Source organism: Mauremys mutica, unplaced genomic scaffold, assembly GCF_020497125.1.
Source record: "Mauremys mutica isolate MM-2020 ecotype Southern unplaced genomic scaffold, ASM2049712v1 000106F_np12_subseq_7162897:7254943_obj, whole genome shotgun sequence".
Taxonomy (NCBI): domain Eukaryota; kingdom Metazoa; phylum Chordata; order Testudines; family Geoemydidae; genus Mauremys; species Mauremys mutica.
The window spans coordinates 54,521-79,567 of NW_025422850.1; the positions used below are offsets into that span (position 1 = coordinate 54,521).

Consider the following 25,047-nt stretch of genomic DNA (forward strand, 5'->3'; position numbering starts at 1 on the left):
GTTTTCACTTTCAGGTGACATTGTAAACAAGAAGCGGGCTGCATTATCTGCTGCAAATTGTAACCAAACTTGTTTGTCTGAGAGATTGGCTGAAGTAGGACTGAGTGGACGTGTAGGCTCTAAAGTTTTACATTGTTTTATTTTTAAATTGCAGGTTTTTTGTACATAATTCTACATTTTTAATTTCAACTTTAGATAAAGAGATTGCACTACAGTATTTCTATTAGGTGAATTGAAAAATACTATTTCTTTTGTTTTTTACAGTGCAAATATTTGTAATAAAAAATAAATATAAAGTGAGCACTGTACACTTTGTATTCTCTGTTGTAATTGAAATAAATATATTTGAAAATGTAGAAAACATTCAAAAATATTTAAATAAACAGTATTCTATTGTTTAACAGTGTGATTAATCGCGATTAATCTCAATTTTTTTAATCACTTGACCTAATTAAAATATGTACACGTAATATAAACAGAGGAACAAAATGTGTATATGATGAAGCATGTCAATCTTCCACTGTTGTAACCCTGGTCTTCACCATATCCTTTCCTTGTCATCCCATCCTATCAAATTTAAGGATTGTTCCCGCACAGTGATGAGCATCCTCAGCTGTCACTGAACGAAATACAATTTTCAGGAAGCACTCAAAACCTTCTTGGATTGGGCCCACAAGGTGATTGTAATCTCTTTAGGGTTGGGACTTGCCTTTATATTTTTCTGTAAAATGTCAACAAACACCTATGGCATGGTAGAAAGTTAAATAATAATAGTAGCACTTTGGCAGAAGTTTGTGTTATATGGAGTTATTTTCCTGGGATTAATCAATCAGCATAAATCTCTCTATGCAGACACACCTTTTTTTTCAAAGAGGGCCTTTGGTGCACAGATCTTTTTCCTAACTGGATATGTAACTGTTTAAAACAATTTAAAAAAAATATACCCTTTTTCCCAATTTGAGAGTGAATTGAATGCTTGTGGAATTGATTGAAAGCAAAAGCCAAATTTCTCAGGCTTATCACTCTAACCACATCAGTCCACTCTTCTAATGAGTACACTGGTTCCCCCTTGTCCCCTAAATCACATGCACAATTTGTTTTTGTCTTTAAATCCCTTCAAGATTTAGCCTTGCCCTACCTGCTTGCTCTACTGATTTTTTGAGATGTCAACTGCCACCTTTGCTCCACCAAGAGTCTCAGCTTCTCCCTCAGATACCTTGGTGTCTCCCCACCCACAGGAAACGCCTCAAAAACATCCTAAAACTATCTTCTTTCAAATCCCACCTAAGACTCATTTCTGCTGTGATATCTGCAAAAACCCTGTCCACTGACAATGGGTAGACAACTAGAAAATTGTTACTTCTCTTTCTCATTCAAAATGTTCTTGTTTCGCTGTAAACCTTGTCTGCCACTCACACCTGGTGTGTCTTATTATGAACCTAGAATGTAAGTTATTTAGGGAAGGGATTATCTTTTTACTTCACATAAACAGAACAACCAGTTTCCCTGGTTAGGAGCAAGGCACTATTGTTTTGAGATTTGTAATACACATTCCTGTAACTCCTGTCATAAGATGCCAGCCCAATTTGGTGCTGAAACATACTTTTCATATTTTCCGAGTACAGATAGAGCACATATACTGACAGAAGAGTATACATTTATTTTTATATTAAAATTACAGGCTATTAAGATACCTCTAAAAATGGCACTTTTTGTTGACACATGGTGAGTTTTCTCAAAGACAATTTGAGAATAAGAAATAAGGGCTACATTCATTGGGTAAATTATTTGCTATGAATAGTTTATGCATCATATAATAACTATCAACACCTCTGTAAATTTCCGTGTACTATAACAACAACACTGATTAGGTCATTGTCTAGTGGCAGAGTTAGTGAAAGCTGTCTCTAAAGCAGTCCTTCTGAAACTTTATCCCAAAATCTCTAACTAAAGATTTCTAAAGAGTTGTGCTTTAAATAGCTGGATCCCAATAAAAAAATAGAAACTGCCAACAAACACCTATGGCATGGTAGAAAGTTAAATAATAATAGTCTCAATCCTGTAGACACTTACACCTTTGCTTCCTTTGACTTTAATGGGATTAGTCACTCTATAAAGTTTAGGTGGGATTAGAATGTAGGTGTTCTTGGCTTCCAAACCCGTACGCATTTCTGTAAACCACACTGCATCTGCCTCACACTTTGTGTAATTTCTTTTTCAAAGTTCAGAATTTTTATCATCATTAATTTATAGCAATAATAAGCAGTGACACCAGACCAAGTTGGTGTGACAGAAGTACATTTGGGTCTACAATGAGTGATTGTACTTTTATCAGATACAGTTGAAAGCTATGAGTTTAACACCAAATGAATTTCTCAATAGAATCTGCCTTAGGCTGCAGGAGGAATTAAGGAAAATATGAATGCAAAAACCAGGTAGGTATGTTGGGTCAATTAATCTCTGGTATAACTCCAATAAAATTCATGGAGTTACATCGGGGATTAAGTTTTACAAATTTTTTCCTTAAGCGTTAAAGGTTAGCAGTAGGCACTTTTGTCCACAGGGTATATGTGTCAGTGAGTATTATGATGCTTAAACAGTCTCATTACTTGTTAATACTTTTTAGAAGACCTAATCTCTGTGCGATATTATGTAATGGAGTATATTTTTGCAGTAACTGTGCGTGTGGTCTGAAGTCATGTTTCCAGATATACAACCAGCAGCACAAAACACAAAGGAACATGCTTGAAAGAGCAAAGTATTCTGGTACGAGCAAACTTATTATACATCTTTTAAAAAGTCTTGTTGCTACTCTAAAAAAAATTGTGTAATTTGGTTCTGAAATTAGATACTCAGATACTATATTGATGAGTGGTATAGAAATAAATGGATTCTCTTATTATGGATCAAATTATATTCATCCTACTAATGCATGTACTCCCAAAGACTTCAAACTAACTACTTTTATGAATAAGGTAAACAGAATTATAGTATTTTTTGAATAACATGCAACCATCAGTGGCTTACTTGATTATACATCCCAGAGGGAGAGGTAGTACTTCTGAAAATCAGGACAAATCACACTTTTTGAGTGGTGCTCTTTCATTGGTCCTCACTTCTTATCTAGCTTTTACCCATGGCTCTAAGTAGTTGCTAGTACAGGGATCGGCAACCTTTCAGAAGTGGTGTGCCGAATCTTCATTTATTCACTCTAATTTAAGGTTTTGCGTGCCGGTAATGCATGTTAACATTTTTAGAAGGTCTCTTTCTATAAGTCTATAATATATAACTAAACTACCGTTGTTTGTAAAGTAAATAAGGCTTTTAAAGTGTTTAAGAAGCTTCATTTAAAATTAAATTAAAATGCAGAGCCCCCCAGACCGGTGGCCAGGACCCAGGCAGTGTGAGTGCCACTGAAAATCAGCTCGCGTGCCGCCTTCGGCACCCATGCCATAGGTTGCCTACCCCTGTGCTAGTATGAAGTAGCGGCCAGATCCTGGGACACTGGTGAGCTAAACCAGGGAGAGAGTAGCCATGAGAGGAAATGCCTATTCCCAGCATACTAAATCTGCTTTGGCAGACCAGGTGAGGGATACCTCTTGGACCAACAGATGGAAAGGTATTGCAACAACATATTGTAGAATATGTAATGCCTGACAAGGCACAAAATATATCAACAGCTATCCACTGCAGCTAATGATGTTCTCAGTCATTGTGACCGTTCATGTCACTGGCCTTTGACTCCAGCAGGCAAGAGAGTGAGATTGCCTTTGTGCAATGGTGGTCTTACTTAAAACAAACCCCTCACACACAGGCATTCATGCATCATTAAGAAAGTCCTGCAGCGATGGGAGGGTGGTGTAGATCAGGGGTTCTCAATCTTTTTCTTTCTGAGGCCCCTCCAACATGCTATAAAAACTCCATGGCCCACTTGTGCCACAACAACTTGTTTTCTGCATATAAAAGCCAGGACTGGCATTAGGGAGTAGCAAGCAGGGCAAGTGCCTGGGGCCCCATGCCACAGGGCCCCCTGTGAAGCTACACTGCTCAGGGCTCCAGATCCATGCGGTGGGGCTTGGGCATTCTGCCAGGGACTCTAGCGAGTCTAACACTGGCCCTGCTTGGAGGACCCCCTGAAACCTGCTCATGGCCCCCCAGGTGGTCCCGGACCCCTGGTTGAGAACCACTGGTGTAGATGAACACTGGGAGTCACACTCACAAACCTGCACATAGGTAACTTGGGACTCTGGTTGCTCATCTTTGAATCATGGGCAGCAAGGATGTCTGACAACATCCCAGGTGACTGAGTAGCTCTTTTTCAACATTTCTAGAAAGGAAAGGGGCTAGAAAAGGTTCCCTAAATATTGCCAATTTTAATCGGACCTATTCACCATGACTAATGTGCAGTCAGGGGTGACATCATCAGCCAATGGTTTTCAGTGGCAACTAGAGTAAGGCAAAAGGTGTGTTACGTCCCACTATTGTTTGCACTGGTCATTGACTATGTCATGAAGAAAGTAATTGCAGAAGGCAACTGAGGAATTTTATGGACAAATGATAAAGCACAATTAGATGACCTCATTTTTACTGATGACACTGTCCTGCTTAGTTCTACACATTGCTTAATGGAAACAAACAAACAAACAAACAAAACCAAGCTTTTGGCAGATGCAGCAAAACCAAGTTGGTTTGTTTTCAAAAAGGGAAAGAAAAAATATATGGCTATCAATGTCCCAAATGCAACCACCAGAGTAGATGGAGAAATACTAGAAGAATAAAGTCATGTTATCTATCTAAGGAATGATATGTGCAATGATGGTGACACCATACTAGATGTCAAGCAGCAAATATCAAAAGCAGCAAACAACTTTTATAAACTTGAAAAAAAGATTTAGAAAAGTAGCATGATTGGCACCGATACAAAAATATGAATTTTAAACATCAGCATCATGTCTGTAATCCTTTATGGAGCAGAGTCATGTAAACCTACAACAGAAATTGATAAGAAGATCAACTCATTCCAAATACGTGCCTGCAGAAGATCTTCAGAGTCCATTGGAAAAGGGTTTCTTGCAACATGAGAAATTCTAAGTAGAGCAAACCAATCCCAAGTAACAAACATGGTAAGAAGAAGATAAATACATTTAGGACATGATACCAACATGACTTCCATATCAAGTGATAACATGGACATCACCTGAGAAGACAAAAAGAGGGCAACTTAGAGAAACATTATGCAGAACAATAGAGAAAGAAGCCAAATCCATCAACATGACACACAGAAGCCTGAACAGACCAGCACAAGACTGAAATAAATGGTGGAAAATATGGACGCCCAATGCAGGAGGATAAATAAAAGATGAGTTCATTGCAATTTGTGAATCATTTACACTGTGGTCGTTCTATAAGAAAAACAAGAGCTCTCACTGTGGGCAACTTGGAACATACAGATCCTAATGGACTGAGATAACACATCAAGACTGAAAGATGTATACTGCATTAACTGCAAGGAAACTTGCTAGATATAGCATTGACCTAGCTGCCATCAGCAAACTAGACTTTCAAAGGCTCCATAAAAGAACTAAGAGATGGCTATACATTCTTTTGGAAAAGGAAAACAGCAGAGGAAGACATAATATATAGCACTGGTTTTGCCATTAAACGCAGCCTCCTGAAATCACTGAAAGTCTTATCTATAGGCATTCATTTTTAGCCAATGACTCTGACTTCCCACTGGAAATTTACACTTTGTGATTCTTATCAGTGCTTAAGCTCCAACCATGAACAGTACAGAAGAAATAAAAGAAGAGTTGTATTCTGATTTGGATGACATAATCAAATCTATACCCAGTGAAGACATGCTTCTAACAGACTTTAATGCCAGTGTTGGAAAAGACAGTGAAGCTTGGAGCGGTGTAATAAAGAACAACGGAATCAGGCATCTGAATGCAATGGTTTCCTTTTACTCAGCAAGTATGCTGACCACGAGCTTCTTATTACAAACACAATCTTCAGGAAAGTTGACAAATAAAATTATGTGGATGGCATGTGATTGACTGTCATCCTATGGCCAAGGGATATCAACAGTATCAAAGCAACGTGAAGATCAGATTGCTGGACCAACCATAGGATGATCAGAACCATATTCAGTCTACATGTTGCTTGCCACAACAAAACAATGCTGAACAGATTAAATCAAAATTAAGCATAGCAAAATTGAAAGGTCTGTTTCAATCAAGAAAAAGGGGAGGTAAAAAACTTAGAGGAAAAAATTGATTGTACTGTATCATTATCCAGTTACTCACTTGAAAAGTAGAATATATTCTAGTAGGCCATCAGTCAAGCCTTAAAACAGGGGTGGGGAACCTTTTTTCTATCAGGGCCATTGAGCCACAGAAAAAAAAATCAGGCAGGGGCCACACGCAGCCCTGCGAGGGTGGGGGGCATGGAGGCTCGAGGCTTCCTCTAGGCTCTGGGATGGGGCTGGGGATGAGGGGTTTAGGGTGCAGCACGAGGCTCCGGGCTGGGGCCAAGAGGTTTGAAGTGTGGGAGCAGACTCAGGACTGTGGCAGGGGGTTGCAGTGCGGGAGGGGGTGTGAGTTCCACAAGGGAGTTAGGGTGCAGGAGGGGGTTCTGACCTGAGCAGGGGGCTGGGGCGTGGGAGGGAGTTCGGGATCCGGATGAGCGGCGCTTACCTCAAGCGGCTCCCAGTCGACGGTGCAGCAGGGCTAAGGCAGGCTTCCTGCCTGCCCTGGCTCTGCGCTGCTCCTGGAAGCGGAGAGCACGTACAAGCCCCTAGGTGGAAGGGCCAGGTGGCTCTGTGTGGTGCATGCTGCCCATGCCCCCAGGCGCCACCCCCACAGCTCCCATTGGCCACGTTTTTTGGCCAATGGGAGCGTGGAGCTGGCACTTGGGGTGGGGGCATCACACGGAGCTTCCCTGATCACCCTCCACCTAAGGGCTGCAGGGACATGCTGGCGAGCTGGAGCTCGTGACTCCTGCCCGGCAGGGGGTTGCCAAGGCATGGGGCTTCTGGCCCACGGTGTGAAGACTTGCTGTGGGCCGGACGAAATGAAGCAGTGGGCCAGATCTGTCCCGTGGGCCGGAAGTTCCCCAGCCCTGCCTTAGAAGAAACTCTGAGCAAAAAATCAGAGACAGCACCAGGATTGGTTTGATGAAAATGATGATGAAAAGAAACCATTATGCCAATACTAAAAAACAAAGTTGTTTTATGATTCCCTGAAGGCCATTTATGGCCTATGAAAATTGAGACCAGCTCCACTAAAGAGTTTAGAAGAATATTCCTTAATCAAGAACAAAAGAGGCATCTTTGAGAGATGGGTGCAGCACTTTACTAAGCTGCTCATCTATCCCTTTACTGTCAATCCACAGTGCTAAAGGAGCTAACTCATCAGTACCCCATACATGAAGAAATCGCCCATTTATCTACTGCCAAGGAAGTGAAAAAAGCTATCAAACAAATTAAGTCAGGTAAATCATCAAGCAAAGATTGCATGTCCCCCAAACTGTCAACTATTTATAAGAAATTACTAAAGATAGCTTGCAAATGGAAAATTCCTCAGGATTTCAGAGATGCAATAATATTAACACTAAACAAAAGTAAAGCTAACAAATCTGATTGCGGCAATTATCAAGGTATCTCCCTGCTATCTGCAGATGGGAAAAACAGTATCAGGGAAACTTCTACCAAAGACCCAATGTGGACTTAGATCAGGATGGAGCAACAAAGACATGATTTTTGTTAAGACACGGATTCACAAAAAAATGTATTGATGAAAACATGGAATTGCATGCTATCTTCACTAATCTAAAAAAAAGCATTCAACACTGTAAGCAGAAATGGACTCTGAAAAATTCTAGAAAATTTGGCTGCCCAACCAAATTTGTTAACATCATACCTCAATTCCATGAAGATATGACTGGTCAAGTACTCTCAGATGCTGGCCATTCTAAGCCATTCCCCCATCTAATGGGGTGAAACAAGTCTGTGTGCTGGCACCAATCCTCCTTAGTCTCTTCTTTGCAGCCATTCTGAATTGCAACTGACAGCCTTCAAAAGTGCAGCCATGCAATATATAGAACTGATGGAATTCTCTTCAGTCTCCAAAGATTTACTGCAGAGACAAAAGTCCTTAAGAAACTCATGTGTGAAGCCCTTTTTGCAGATGATTGTGCTCTACTCAATCAGTGAAAGTGACCTATAGCTTATCCCTGACAGGTTCTCAGAGGCAACTAAACAGTTTGGACTCACTATCAGCCTGGAAAAAAATGCATTCCTATTCCAACTGGCACCATCAACCACTATCATTGAGTCAAATATCACCATCAAGGGTACAAAATTAAAGAATGTCAATCACTGTACAAACCTTGGTAGTACCATCTGAAGTGACCGTTCTCTGGATCAAGAAATATAAAACAGAATACAAAAGGCAGGCTTTTTAGAAGACTTCACCATAGGATATTCGACCAGCATACCATCAAACTGTCAACAAAATCGATGATATATGATACAGAAGTGATGGCATTCCTTTTATACAGGTGTAAAACACGGACAGTTTACTGCAGGCACACCAGGCAACTTGAAAAATTTCACATGTGCTATCTTTCTCTATTGTGAAGGCCTGCTGGGAAGATAAAGTATCAAACATGAACATTCATGAAAGAGCAAAAACAGCCACCATGGAGGCAATGATCATCAAAACTTAGCTCAGCCGAACATATCATTTTATCAGGATGGGTGATGATAGACTGCCCCAAAAAAGTCCTTTATGGAGAACTGAAACTCTGAAACCCTAGGATTGGAGACAATTTAACATAGGCCACTAAATGGCAGATTTGGAGCTTAAGTCAAGCATTCACAAATCAAAGAATTAATGAACACCTATGATACTACTGTACAGAGTTCAGAGGTTCAATTCACTGTTGTTGCTTGACTACACAGAGCACTGAAAACTCTATGGCAGCTTCGCCTCACTTCCTAAGAGTTTTACTTTTGTAGTTTGTTGAATTCATCCTTATTTTGATGCTTATCTTAGAAGTTGTTTCACCATTTCATTACAGTTGCTGGAAATAATCTAGTTAGTCATGGTGCACTGTAGTCCCTGGCTGACATTTTTTGAATCACACATAGCTGCTGAATATTAAACAAAATGATAAATTAACTTGTGTAAAAGCAGGAAGAGAATATTTGTATTTTCTGGTATGTTCTAACCTTTTATGTCCTCCAAAACATATGGTTAGAGTGGAAAGAAAACAACAACAGCTTCATATCACTCAGGCCATTGAGTGTCAATAAATATACACAGCTATCCATCTGTAACGTCATCATCAGAAGTACTCGATATGATGTTCCAGACAAGTCACTCTTTTGCCTGAGCTGCAGATGAACATTGCTGTTTTTGTAGCTATACCCCAACAATTCTGAGTTTACAGGAACCTTATTAGATTTACTTATCACCAAATTTTGAGTGACAACTGGATACTCACTGTGAATAAGTTCTTGAGTTCCAGTAAAGTCACTGAAAACTACTTCATTGCAATAATTGGAGGATCTAGATAAAAACAGCACATTCCTCCATAAACTCCTTCATTATTAAATATTTCATTCTCCTAATTTGTGTAAAGATAATCTTTAATACATAAAGAGAAATCTAGCACTAACAGATTTCAGAGGGGTAGCCGTGTTAGTCTGTATCAGTAAAAACAATGAGGAGTTATAAATTTGTTAGTCTCTAAGGTGCCACAAGGACTCCTCATTGTTAGCAACTAACAGAGTATAAAGAGGTAAAAAAGGTAGGCAATATGAATACAGACTATTCTAATATATGTAACAATCCTGAGTGCTAGAGTGTGTCTGTCCAGTAGCACAAAGGTTGCTGCAAGCACCACTGCCTCCTAGCTCCACTGGTCACTGAAGACATCATTCTTGGATTTACATATATGTACTCGACTTAGGGCTTGGCTACACTTACAAATTTGCAGCGCTGCAGCAGGGTGTGAAAACACACCCTCTGCAGCGCTGCAAATTGCGGCGCTACAAAGCGCCAGTGTAGTCAAAGCTCCAGCGCTGGGAGCCGCGCTCCCAGCGCTGTCCGTTATTCCCCACAGGGAGGTGGAGTACGGACAGCGCTGGGAGAGCTTTCTCCCAGCGCTGGTGCTTTGACTACACTTAGCGCTTCAAAGCGCTGCCGCAGCAGCGCTTTGAAATGCAAGTGTAGGCAAAGCCTTAAGCAACCACTATATTAGTCATTGAACTGTCACCATAGGTTGACATACCTATATTGCTTTTAGTACCCCAAAAAGAAATTCCACCACCATCTTGCAACTACTAAGTGAATAAGAGGCATCACTCTAAGTTTGTGTACGCAGGAAATAGCTTCTTTAGCAGTGGGTAAAAGTGGGTATGTAGCATAACACCTTTAGGAAGAAGACTTTGTTAATATCAGTGTTGTTCAGTGGGAATAGAGTCCCCTTTGCCCTTTGAAAATTCTGTTACCATGCACTTTGCTTGGCCATCGTATAACATGTAAACATACAAAATCTTACCACAACAATCCACTAATATCTGCATAAGCATGGAGTAATATTCCATCCTGTGGAGCGCATAAACTCTTGGGCATTTGAGAGGAATTAGGAGAAGAATAGGCACATTGCTCCTGCACTGTTAGAAACAGCCAATTGTTTATATTCCTTAATAATCTCTGGTATCTTGTCCACCTTTATTGCATCCACATGCTCCTGCAACAAACAGTTTTGCAAACCTCCACCATAGTAGCATCCACTGTGATTTTCCTAGCCCAAACTGGGCAATAGTTATCAGGGTAGCAGTTAGGTCCTCAGGCAATTGTCATTTCCTTTTCAGTGGGGACCAGTACTCTCAACCTTCCTAATGCTGTGGCTCCCAAGCTTTTCCCATCCCATTGTGTCAAGGTACCAAACTCCTGTCAAGTGCTGATACCAATGTAATCTTTAGGGTAGGTACTACCCTCTATTTAGTGCTGCTGCCCCAGCACTCCCACACTTGTCCCCCTCAAGTGCTGATATCCTCCACAGTTCAACCCTACCAAGTATTCTCCTTAATCTACTGTCCCTTCTGCTCAGTGCTGGTGACCCTCATTAACTTTGCTATTGCTGGTACAGGCCCTTTAACCCCACCATTGCCATTACCACTCACAATGCACAAGCTTCCCCATAACCAGCCCTCTCCATTGTCTCCCCCAATTGCCGGTACCCCCCTCCAATGCAGAGACATCCTTATTAACCCCTCCCCCCATAGCCAGCACCCTCTCCCCAATGCTGGGGTCTCTTCATTACCTCCCCATTGTCACTGCCCCCTCTCCAATGCTGGGGTGGGGCCCCCATTAACCCCCCCATTGCCACCCCCCAATGCTGGGGTCTCCTCATTACCTCCCCATTGTCAGTGCCCTCTCTCCAATGCTGGGGTGGGGCCCCCATTAACCCCCCCATTGCCACCCCCCAATACTGGGGTCTCCTCATTACCTCCCCATCATCAGTGCCCCCTCTCCAATGCTGGGGTGGGCCCCCCATTGCCACCCCCCAATGCTGGGGTCTCCTCATTACCTCCCCATCGTCAGTGCCCCCTCTCCAATACTGGGGTGGGGCCTCCACTAACCCCCCATTGCCACGCCCCCCCATTGCTGGGGGTCTCATTACCCCTCCCCCAGCATTGCCGTGGCCCCCAGTTCTGTTGACCCTTCTCCATTGTCGGTCCCGCAGCCGCTCCCCGGCAGAAGGCGAAGGCGGGTCACACCCCAGCCCAACCGCCCCAAACCCGGTCCCGCGGCCTCCCTCGGCGCTGGGGGGGAGGTGATGACTGGCGGCTTTGTCCCGCCCTCCTGCTGGGCGGGGATTGGGAGACGCCGCCTGACACTCAACCTTCTGGCCGCGTGTGGAGTGGACAGCGGGACTGTCACTCCGCGGCTGGGCCGCTCCCACCGCCTCCTCCGGCCCCTTGTTGTCACGACGTAGGTCGGGCTCTTCGCGCTGCTGCCGCTGTCGTGGGGAGCCGGGAGGGAAAAGCGGCTTCTCCTGCTACCCCCCCGACCAGTCCCCGTTCTCCCGGGCCGGGGGCGGCGCCCTCGCCATGGCCACCAGCACCACGGGCTCCACGCTGCTGCAGCCGCTCAGCAACGCCGTGCGGCTGCCCATAGACCAGGTGAGGATGGTGAGGCGCCCACCCTGCCCGGCTTCCTGTGGGGAGAGGGGGCTGGCTGGGTTTAGCCCCCTCCACTCCATCCCATCCCCCATCCCTCCCCTCCTCATCCCAGCCATGGCATCTCTCCCCGCATGCACCCCCCTCCCCCCTCAGCCCATGGCACGTCTGTGTGTGTGTCTGGGGACAGCCCCCAGCACCTTCTCCCGTGCGTGCCCCGGCACCGGGGTGCCTGTGTGCATAATCCAGCCCTTTGTGTGTGCAGGAACGCTTGTGCCTGCATCCACCCATCTCTGACACTAGTGTGTGTGTAAGATGTGATGAACATGGGTATGCATCTCGTATGAGAATAAGCAACAACAATGCTATTTGTGCAGGTGCACATGGTGTACCTCCGTGTTCTGATAAATACAAAAGCATACATCAGATGGTATTTTTAATACAACACTTGTGCTAAACTGTATTACAGATCTGTAATAAAATTGTGTACATAATATAGTTATATGTGTGTTTACAAATTGCTATGGTGGTGGTTGACTCCTGTGTGTGGGGGTTAGTAGTTATACCAAGGGATTGGTAGAAACCATACGTTCTTTTCCTGGCTTTGTAATTACCTATGTGGCCTCGGGGAAGACATTTAACCTCTTCTTTTTTTTCCTCCCCCATCTGGAAAGGGAGGGATAATATTGACTTGACCTCCCAGAAGTGTCATGAGTGTTAGTTCATTTCTGCAGTTCATGGAACACACTTACTCTGCATTTATGTATTACTTATTTTGTGCATATATGTATCTGTTTATATAAACAAAATGTTTAATAATTAATATATACCCCTGGGCACTGCACTTCCCTAGTGGCTTTTATCTCTGGATGTATAAATACCTGATTCTTTATGTCTCTCAACACATATAAAGTAGAAATTGTTATCCCTATCTTATGGGTGGGGAAACTGAGATGTACAGGTTGAGTGACTTATCCAAGGTCATATAGTATGTTTGTGAAAGAAATGGAAATAAAACTTGGATCTCCTAACTCCAAGGATAAACAGTTTTACAAATATATATGTAATGTTCATAAAAAATGTATTGATACTGTGATGTATGGGTAGAGAAACAATTTTAGAAGGAAGAATAATAAGAAAAACCATGGTGTAAATGTGTAAAGGCTGATCTGGGGCAGAGTGTTTAAGTTTCTAAGGTGATAGTACGCAAACAAAGGAAGCAAGGTAAGGAAAACAGAAGAACTCCTATTATATGTACACAGAAGGAGTTTTACATTTAAGGGGCGTCGCCAAACCAAACTTCACAAGAAAAAATCAGTGGGGACTAAATATTGAGGAAAGGAAACTCACTAGGAAAAAAAGAGTTTTTAATTTTTCTACTCCACTAATACAAGAGTCTAAAAATACCCTAATTCTGTGGCTTCTAAACATACATATAAAAAGATATGACTGTTACAGAAGCTCCCAAAAGCAGGCAATTCTAGTAAATTCTGACACAAGGAGCTAGATACTATGTAGAACTTCAGTTGATTCGGTATGCATCTTGTACTGGTAGCAAGGGCAGTATGTGGCCTAGTGTCTGAACTCTCTTATTTTTAGATTTTAAATTCTTAAAGCACGAACCGTGCCTTCTCTATTTCTGTAAAGCACCTAGAACTCACTTGGATGTTGTAAAACAAAGAATAACAGATAACTCCTCATTTATGGCATGATTCCAGGATGTTGGCATTCGTTATAACTTTCATCACTTTGTGGCATATGGTCACTTGTTCAAACTCGTTTTGATAAATATTGCTGATACATCACTTAAAATTATTTATCCAAAAGACTGGAAGGCCTCCATCTAAAACAGGAGTAGGCAACCTATGACACGTGTGCCAAAGGCGGCACACAAGCTGATTTTGAGTGGCACTCACACCGCCTAGGTCCTGGCCACCGGTCCGGGGAGCTCTGCATTTTAATTTAATTTTAAATGAAGCTTCTTAAACATTTTAACAACCTTATTTACTTTACATACAACAATAGTTTAGTTATATATTATAGACGTATAGAAAGAGACCTTCTAAAAACGTTAACATGTATTATTGGCATGCAAAACCTTAAATCAGAGTGAATAAATGAAGACTTGGCACACCACTTCTGAAAGGTTGCCGACCCCTGACCTAGAATCTTAATCAATATATGGTTTATAACCTGTATTGTTCTAGTGTTCTGCAACAGATCCTTCTGTAAAATAGGTGCTTTATGAAAAATACTTTGCAGTTATCTAGCAAGCTACATGGAAGCTTCCAGGGCAATTTCAATGAAAACTGTGTGTAATTTAGAAGGTTTTTAACAAGAATGTTAAAATACTCCCTCCTCCCCCTCATTTTTATATTGCCCTGCCCGATGGGCTATTAATGTTGATATGTAGATGTGTACAAAGGAAAATTGTTGTGTATTTTCATTAGCCATGATTTTAGCAATAGTAATGTTGATTTAGAGTATAGATTCAAGGCTTTGTGAAATTATACAACTTTGTAAGAAGTTGTATTTATTGGAGTACTTGTTATACAAAAATCTTTAAAGCTGAGATTTTTGTATAACAAGTCTCATCACAAGACAGATGCATAAAGATATGTTTAATTAGGGAGAGAACACAAATGTTGGATGTAATCAAATGGGATGGAGCAGTGGAGGGAAAAGACTAAAAGGAAACAAAATGTTTGGATAAATTGCTGTATGTGCAAAGGTTATGTATGCCATTCAACAATATTGTACAAACACTATGCATTATAAAAAGCAGATCTGGCTGAACAAGGAAGTACAAAAGGAGTAAAAGTTTTTTGTTTATACTGGTATGGTTAAAGCTGAACAAATCCCTTTTGTGGGAGTTGTACCAGTTTGGCTGTGTCTTCACTGCCAAAAAAGGTGGGTTTTTACAGTGAGATAGGTAATGTGTGTTAACTATTTGCTATAAAAGTCATAGTGGAGACAAGGCTCTAGTTTTTACAGTGAAGTTGCTAGGTGAGATTAAACCCATGTGGGGGGTATAATGTTGACTTTGTCTAACTATACTTTAGTGAAAAGCTCTTGTGTCTTGTCTCCACTAAAATCATACAGAAATATGGCTAACACGTGTTGCTGTTAAAATAAAGTTAAAGAAAAATATTTTTTGTCTGTGAAATCAGCCTAAAACTTGGATTAAGGGTATGATTTTTACAGAAATAGTTATACGAAAATATGCATGTAGACCAGGCTTTAAAGGGGATTTAGAGGTACTACTTAGAAAAACACTCAGTACAGCCAAGGCTTGAAAAATTTACCAAGTACGTACTAGCCAGAGGTATATTTGAAAGACAGGAGAGGATGGATCCACCCGAGAGAGTCAAAGGCAACCACATAGTGAGAGGACCAGTCCCCCTATTTTCGTCAGCTGTGGCGAAAGGGGGAAAGCTGTTGTGACAGATATGGCAATTTCCTGTAAAATCCTTGGGAGACTTTATTGAATGAAGTGTATTTGGGGTCCATTTTATTAAATGAATTGTTTACGTATAGGACCCTACTACATTCAGGGCCATGAAAAATGTGTCATGGACCATGAAATCTGGACTCCCCCCGTGAAATCGGGTCTTGTGTGCTTTTACATACAGATTTCAGGGGGGGAGACCAGCATTTCTCAACCTGGGGGTCCTGTCCCAAAAGAGGGTTGCAAGGTTATTTTAGGGGGATTGTGGTATTGCCACCCTTATTTCTGCACTGCCTTCAGAGCTGGGTGGCCGAGGAGCGTCGGCTGCTGACCAGGTGCCCAGCTCTGAAGGCAGTGCCCTGTCAGCAGCAGCACAGAAGTAAGGGTGGCAGTACCATACCATGCCATCCTTACTTCTGCGCTGCTGCTGGCGGCGGTATTGCCTTCAGAACTGGACTCCCAGCCAGCAGCTGCCACTCTTCAGCCATCCAGCTATGAAGGCAGCACCACCGCCAGCAGCAACACAGAAGTAAGGGTAGCAGTACTGCAACCCCCCTACAATAAGCTTTCAATCCTACCCACAACTCCTTTTTGGGTCAGGACCCCTACAATTACAACACCATGAAATTTCAAATTTAAATTTCTGAAATCATGACATTTATGATTTTTAAAATCCTATGACCATGAAATTGACCAAAATGGACCGTGAATTTGGTAGGGCCCTATTTATGTATTACTGTGGGCTGGGATTGTACGAGACCTCTCATGGGTGGGAGGTGTGACAAATGTCAGACTTGTGGTTTCAGAAAACTACATTGAACAATGTGCCAGACAAGAATGGACTTGTGGAACAAAAAGTGTTATTTTCCTGGGGAATACCTAGGGGAAGGTGATTGCAAATTCCCCACTGCTGGTTATGCAAAAACACAGGGCATAGCTTCATAAGGCTGTGTTGTTGACTGTTGTTTGCTGATCCTCTTACCTGAGACCAACATCAAAGACCCAAGCCAATATAAAGGAAAGCCTGAACTATTCATGGGTGTTCTGGTTCTGAATCTGAGATGGTTATGAACTTGTAACCATGATGAAAACCATGTTGTGGCTTTTGAAGGACTGACACCTACCAGAGCCTGAGCTTGGAGTTGGTGTTGTCTCTAGTAAGCTTTTTAATGTGTATGTAGTTTCTTCTGTTGTCTTTAATATTTTTTTTCTGTAGTACTTTCACCTTATGAATAAATGTACTTGCTTATAAAGAGCTGCGTGGTAAAGTTTGTGACGGTTGGCAGTGACAGTTGTTCATAGCCTTCGGAGAGAAAGTAAAGAATAGCCTCTGACCTATTAAGGCATTCTGGCTTGCTGGGGAACTTACAGTATAGACAGAGAATTGGGCAGCCTGAAAAAAACCCTGATCAGGAGGGAGAGAGATGCAGGTCTCCTCCCAAAATGGATGACTGAGGGGCTGGGAGCCTAGACTGGTTGCCCTTGTTGGTGGGTGAAATACAGATGCATTTTCCCTGAACTGTGGCAGCTGGGTTTTTTATAAATTTGAAGTTCCAACTTCTCCAGTTGTTGGAAGGGTTAGGACCTTTCTGTTTCTTTCCCCCTAACCCCATACATAGCCCCCTGATATCAGGATGGGAGTTTCTACTGCACTACCTCTCCCTACGGCTCTGTTTTTAAGTCCTCCTGCTCTGGTTAACTGAAGTTGCTGCTTCAGAATGCTAATGTGTTTCTTGATAGTTGCACTGCTCCTCAAAAGAGTTTTGGATATCAGCACAGAACCTGAGCAGAGTTTGCTAATTTCACTCTGGTGGTGCTTGGCAAAGTTCTGAGCAGTGGCAAAATCACCAGAGCCAGGACTGGCTCTAGGTTTTTTGCCGCTCCAAGCAAAAAAAAATTTGGCTGCCCCCACCCCAGCCCTGGGCTCCCCCCTGCACCTCCCTGCTGCCCCAGTCCTGGGCTCTCCCCCCGCACCTGCACGCCCTGCTACCCCAGCCCTGGGCTCTCCCCCCCCCACACCCCTGCCGCCCCAGCCCTGAGCTCCCCCTCCCCCCACACCCTGTGCTTCCCCAGCTCTGGGCTCCCCTCTTCCCCCCCCACTAGTGCCCCCGCACCCACATACCCCCTGCCGCCCCAGCCCTGGGCTCTGCCCCCTCCACCCGCAACCACCTGCTTCCCCAGCCCTGGGCTCCCCCGCCCCCTCCCCACCTGCACCCTCCTTCCACCCCAGCCCTGGGTCACTGGTAACTTGCTCCCAGGGCAGGTCATTCAGCAGGAATTTTGGATGTGCACAGAACACAGACAGGATTGGTTCCCATATGGTTACAGAACTGCAGTAAAGTGGAACAATTTTCAGCTTGTGTGATTGGAGGATATCTGGGTGCATATTATAAAACTGTCCTCCATAAATGAGGAAAAGTTGAGGTGCCTTTATTATTCTTTTGTTCCACTCTTTGTTTCTATGGGGAATTTGCCAGTGCAATATCACTGTCTTCCTTTTAAACAAATAAAACTTTAAAAAAAAAAAGGCAGTGGCTGTTGAAAATAGCAATTCCAGTCCTAAAAACCACTGGGAAGCATTTCTTGCTCAATTTTATCTACTTTTTCTACAGCAAATTACAGTGGATCAGTATATTTGATCTGAGAGAAATGAAGTAACAGCTGCCCAAATTGAGCTTGAGCACTCCTGAATTTTGAGGTGTTCAAATCTGGAAGGCAGGTGCTAGATTCCCATTCTGAATCTAGCTAAATCTGGAAAGGAAAAGTCAATTTCTGCTTCCATGGCTCAGAAGTGGAAATCCTCCTACGTGCCTGGTACTGTATCTAAAGCTGCCCAGGTCCAGAGCCTCCCCTCCCTTACTTTCCATTTTAAATTCTAGTGGGATCCGCATACCTCCCTTGCTAGGCTTCAGATAGAGAGGGGCACTGTTCATTTAGTCCACCCTATTCCTTCTTTGGGGGCTGCAAGGTGAGGTCACACCAATATCCCTAATCCTGTCTGGGGATGTCTTCTGAAGGGGATATCTGGGCCAAAGCCTTCTACTCCTTGGGCACACTTGTTCCCCAATCACAGTACCACCCCGCTCTAGCAGTGAGCTCTCCATTCACAGCAAGCTGCAGCATGAGGTTTCAGCTACCATACTCCCTCCCCCTCCCTTTCCTGTTGATAGCGGCCAAGAGAATGCTGGGAAATTTAGTTCTTTCCCTGCTCCAGCGCTGGCTCTATAGGCAGGGAGCTAACCAAGGAACTACAGCTCCCAGGGCTCCCTGTTGGTTCTCAGCTCCCAGGCTGGATCCCTGCCAGCTGCTGCCCCTGTAAATGGGCTGCCCCAAGCAGCTGCTTGCTTTGCTGGTGCCTAGAGCCGCCCCTGACCAGAACTTTCTTTCTACAGATTTGGGAAGACAATTTGACATATTTCATATATGAAATAAGGCATAAGGATCTGCATGTGGAAAATTATAATTGCAATCTAGGGACTAGAAATATAACTCTATTAAAAATAAAAACTTAAATTCTGCAGAAATTGATAGTGGAAGGCCCCAAACTTGTCTGGGAGCACTTCTCATTGTCCACTGTTGAGTGGACTTTCAAGCCTTGAAAATTACAGAATTAATCTGAATACATAAAGCTACCAGGGCTTTATTTTAACTTTTGTTCAGAGGGTTTTTTCAGCCATCTCTGATAGTCCTGCAGATAGGTGTGGGATGGGTGAGAATTAAAAAAGAAAATCTGGGAGAGAATTAATATTTGAAGGGGATCCAACTTTAAGTACACTCCTCACTTAACATCATCCTGGTTAATGTTGTTACGTCGCTGATCTAGTAGAGAACATACTCATTTAAAGTTGTGCAATGTTTGGTTATAATTTTATTTGGTCATAGGGGCTTGGAACCAGGGTGGGCCAGCAGCCCCTCTATCGGGCTTGGAACCAGGGTGGGCCAGCAGCTCCCCTATCGGTCTCCTCTCCACCCCCCCCCAGCACCTTCTGCCCGCCAGTGCTCCAGCAGATCAGCAACTTCCCCCTTCATCCCCACTGCAATCAGCTGTTTCATGGTATTCAGGAGGCTCTGGGGAGGAGGGGGAAGGAGCGAGGACATGGCACGCAGCCTCCCTCCCCCCACACCCCCCCGAGCCACCTGAATACTGCGAAACAGCTGATTGCTGCGAGCGGGAGGCGCAGGGAGGGAGGAGGGAGGCTGTGCGCTTCCTGCCCATAGCAATGTTTGGAGGCGTTCAGGAGGCTGGGAGAGAGGGGGGGAGCGAGGACGCAGCGTGCTCAGGGAAGGGGGTGGAGCAGAGGTGGGAAGAGGTGGGCTGGGGCCTTGGGGGAAGGAGTGGAGTGGGGGCAGGCCTGGGGCAGAGCCGGGGGTTGAGCACACCCCGGCACTTTGAAAAGAACAGCAAGAGGAACAGCTGGATGATCTGCCCTCTGACTCCACCACCTCAACCAAGCTTCACAATCATCATTGCTGAGTACAGTATTACATTGTTTAAAATTGTTTATGTATATAATGTCTTTTTTTTGGTCTGGCGAAAAAAATTTCCCTGGAACCTAACACCCCTTCCCCCAATTTACATTAATTCTTCTGGGGAACTTGGATTAGCTTAACATCGTTTCGCTTAAAGTCACATTTTTCAAGAACATAACTACAACGTTAAGCAAGGAGTTTCTATATTTACCTTCTTTCTCCTACAAGTCTGTGTTCCCTTTTTCATTGGCCTTCTGCCTCCACCGTCCCATCCATACCCTTTCCCCTTGTCTTTGCTCATAGAAGAGGCACCTGTATTGATTCTAGGTCACTGTAGGATGACACTTTGTCTATTGAGGGCATAGTGCCTGCTCCCTCTGCCTCCCCCAGTGGCAGATAAAGATGACTTGTGGCATTTTTGCCTTTGTTGCCATAGAAACAGGCAGCAGTGGTAGAGGAGATGGCAGGAAATATGGAGATGAGCTATGTGGTAGTTGGGAAGGTCACTGGGGGCAGTGGAGACAGAAGGAGAAGCCCCTGGGCCTCATAGGGATTTAGCTACCCAGAAGGACTCATGAATCCAGCACAAACTGGGTGTGAGTGGACAAAAGTTCCTCTGAGGATCATGGAAACAGAGAAATGTAGGGCTAGAAGGGACCTCAAAAGGTCCTCAAATCTAGCTTTCTGCCATGGGGCAGGATAAAGTAAACCTAAACTATCCCTGACAAGTGTTTGTCCAGCCTGTTTGTAAAAACCTCCAATGGTGGTAATTCTACAGCCTTTCTTGGAGGGATATTTTGGAGCTAACTATGCCTGCACTTATCTATTGAACTGTGTATGTGGGTCTTAAGATGACTGGAGAAACTCCAACCATCTTGTGAATTTCAGCTCTCTTGGAGAGAGGAGAACTCTTCTGATTGGCTGCCTCCCTTGCAGCCCTGCCTCCTGGGGAAAAGCAGCCCATCAGGACTGCTGCAGAAAGCCTGAAGAACTTTCTGCCCTCCCCTCTCCTCTCAGGAGCCCACACTATTCTAATAGGAAAGGTGGGGAGGGAAGGAGAAGAAAGAGCCCAGCAACTCTGCTCCGTCCTCTCTTTCTTATTCAAAATTTTGTAGATTCTCAGACCAGAAGGGGCCACTATGATCATCCAGTCTGACCTCCTGTATAACACAGGCCAGAGGATTTCCCTGAATTAATTCCTGTGTGAACTAGAACAAATCTTTTAGAAATACGTCCAATCTTGATTTTAAAATTTCCAGTGATGCAGAATCCACCACAGCCTTTGGTAAGTTGTTTCAATGGCTAATTATCTTCACTACTAAAACATTGTGTCTTTTTTCCAGTCTGAATTTGTCTAGCTTCAACTTCCAGCCACTGGATCTTGTTACACCTTTTGTCTGCTAGACTGAAGATCCCATTATCAAATAGTGGTTCCCCAAGTAGGTATTTATCAATTGATAAAATCGCCCTTAAACCTTTTCTTTGATAAACTGAATAGATTGAGCTCCTTGTGTCTTTTACTATAAGGTTTGTTCTTTGATCATTCTTGTGGCTCTTCTCTGAACCCTCTCCAATTTATCAGTATCCCTCTTAAATGATGAAGACCAGGGCTGCACACAGTATCCCAGCATCGTTTGCATCAGTGCAGAATACAGAGGCAATATGATCTCTCTGCTCCTATTTGAGATTTCCCTATGTATGTGTCCAAGGATTGCATTAGACCTCTTGGCTCTAACATGGGGAGGGGAAGTCTGGGAGTTTATGTGCAGCTGATGATGCACCACAACTTCCAAATCTGGTTGAGGCACTACTTCCCAGGATAGAGTCCCCCATCCTGTAAGTATGGCCTGTGTTTTGTATTCTTGTATATGTATTTGGCCATATTAAAATGCATATTATTTTCTCGAGTCCAGCTTACCAAACCGTCCAGATCACTCTGTATCTGTGACCTGGCCTCTTCACTATTTACTACTCCTTCGATCTTTGTGTCCTCTGAAAACTTTATCAGTGATGATTTTATATTTTCTTCCAGCTCACTGATAAAAATGTTAAATAGCATGGGATCAAGAACTGATCTCTGCAGGATGCCTGTGACCAAAGGGATGGCTTCTCTTCCCTTCCTCTCCCTCCCTCCCTGCAACATCATGACTGGGAAAGAGCAGGACAAGAGGAGTGAAGAGTTTCAGGAGTAGGGTGACCAAAATCAGGACAGTCCCAATTTTTGGGTCTTTTTCTTATATAGGCTCCTATTATTTCCCCCCACCCCGTTCCCAATTTTTCACATTAGCTGTCTGGTCACCCTATTTAGGAGGAATGGAAGTAGGGGTGGGGGAGTGGAATTGATGGAGGTTCTGGGCAGAACTGATGAGGGTAGAATTGATGGAGAGTTAGGGGAAGAATTAATTGCTGGGCAGGAGGAAGGGCTGATGTAGGGGTGAGAGCTTTGCAGCAGGAGCCACAGTCATCTTAATAAACTCGGAAGCGTTGGCAACACAAATTGTCACTATCAGTGGCATTGGAGGGGGGTGTGGGATTAAAAAATCAAGAAAACCAAAAACATGATATAATTTTTATTTAGCCCAAAAATCATGATTTCTTTTTAAATCTCATGATTTTTGGAGGTTTGACTTGAGCTTTTTGAAACTTAAGGTTGACAATATTGAGTTACAATGCTACAGCTATACCAGTGTGATTATATAGCTATAGTTCTGCCAGTCAGTTTCGCCATGTAGACAAGTCCTTTAAGTGCTTTTTTTTCTGATTTTGTTTAAGCAACATAAACTAAACCAGAAAAAGGCACCCTTATTCGGGAATAAGTGTGTCCACACAGGGAGCAATAGCAGAATACTCTAGTGATAAGATGCTGGTAAATTTCTCTGTATAGACATGTCTCTGGTCTCTCTGATCCACCTGTTTGCTGAGCTCTTGATCTTAAGGCTACCTGTCTCTCTATGTTAAAAGAAGCAGTAAAAGAAGCAGTAAGGATTAAGAGTGGCACCTGTATAAGAGGGACTGAAGATCTGATACAGCTTGTAGGTTTGCCAGAATCTTTGGTAATGTGCAGGAAAGGTGATGTGTATGGCTCCTTGCCAGTTGTGGCAACAAGTTGTATAAAGGGTCTAGCCTTAAACTACATGAACAAGTATGTGTCTTTAAAGGTATTATATGGACATGGATTAAGAATCATATTTCAAAAATACTGTTACTAAAACCTTAGATTATGAAAACTGAATTCATTGTCTGTGAAGGCGGTGCAGGGGGAAACAACCCTAAATAATTTTCTGCTGCTTCTGTGATTTGTTTTGTTTTTTTCATTTCACTAGGATGGTGGAAATAAACTATTTATTGCAGGAATACTGTGTGTGGCTGATTAACCATCAGATCTCATCCCCAGGGAACAAATACTTCAGCAAGATGATTTTAAAAGGATAAATAGAAGGATGACATTTGACAATAGAATAGATGGGGTCTGAGTTGGGGGCAGAGCAGGCTCTTATGGACAAGCCTGAGTAAGCTGTCTGTGTGTGGGCATGTCAGGCACAGTCTTAAGTGAATTTCTGAAGCTAGTCTGTTTAGTACACTTCATTCTGTGGCTTCTGTGCATTAGCACAGTTGTTCAGTACTTGGATTGCAAACACTTATATGGAATGTTGAAATGATAATAGAAACAACAAAAGCTCTTCATGGAAGGTGTAAAAACCCATTTCCATTAGATTTTTTTTTGTAAAACCACTTAATTTCTTTTGCCTAGACCACTTAACATCATGTCCTTTTAACTTAGCTGTTAGAGAACTTCCCTATTTTTTTCTTGAGACAACAAACCTGTTAAGAATTACAAGGACAAAATGAATAATAAAAAAAAAGGATAAAAGTTTTATAGGAAAATCTTCATATAATTACAGCTCTCACAGAACTGGATTTTGGTTTCTTTTCAATATAAAATAAGAACTATATCATTACATAACTCAGTAAGTGAAGCCATCTATAAAATTTGCCAGGTGTTAAATTAGTTATTGGAAGGGCTCCTTGACTGCAGTAAATATATAATTCTAGTTAAACATGTAACAAAGCATTTAATATAAGTACAAAGAACTATATTAAGATAATGTAGATGCCGAATGATTAAGTACCCGAAAGTCAGGAAATTGCAAAGTTAGGGTTGCATATGGAACAATAACCTTCCCTTTTGTGCAGTTAATTTACATGTAGAGCTTCACTGTTGACATTGCTTGCCTCTTGGGTGGTTAACTATTCAAGCGTAACATTATTTATGTAGCTTTCATACTGAATCTCCTAGTCTATTGGAGGTTTATACCTAATCTGAAGGTGGAAGAAGGCATTTCTTGCCACTGTTACTTCCTGGATGTCCAGAGCTAGCAAAGAATCCAACAGAAAGCAGGAGACAACTGAGGGAGATGGAAAATGGGTGGGCTGGGAAGAACAGAAGGTGACCAGAAATGAGGGGATGGCAGCAATGGGGAAGAGCAGTAGTCAGTCAAGGGAGGGGAATAATTAAAATGCCTCTCTATAATGGAGTTGGGAAAAAGAGAAGTCTGGTTCTGCATTTTAGGATCAGGTTTGTGTCTAACACCTTTTTGCTGCTACACGTATCTTGGATGAGTTTGACTTTCAGGTTCTCATGCATTAGTAGAGTGTGGCAATATTCACATTGCAAATGTTGAAGGAGGAATGTTAATTTCCCATAGGATTTAAAAAGGAAAAAAGAATATTTCTATAAATACTAAATTTTGTATAAACTTATTTTACAAAACCTAAATTTTGGGCCAAATTTGGCCTTGACAATTTTGGATTTGTTAGAATTTTGTGCACTTTTACATTTTTTTTATTAAATTAAAATAATAGGTTCTGATCCTGAAAATGGATACTTGAGTGACTTTTCAGATCAGTGGCATTCCTATATTGAAGTGTTTGCAGG

At 42.8% G+C, this 25,047-nt stretch overlaps 1 long non-coding RNA gene across 1 annotated transcript in view; it reads right to left on the minus strand.

Moving 5' to 3' along the window:
* Positions 1-11,874, minus strand: part of LOC123356968 — a 52,168-nt gene extending 40,294 nt beyond the window's left edge. The window contains exon 1 of the long non-coding RNA XR_006575475.1: positions 11,813-11,874. This is a non-coding gene — a long non-coding RNA (uncharacterized LOC123356968). The remainder of the gene's footprint in view (positions 1-11,812) is intronic.
* Between the last annotated feature and the right edge of the window lie 13,173 nt (positions 11,875-25,047).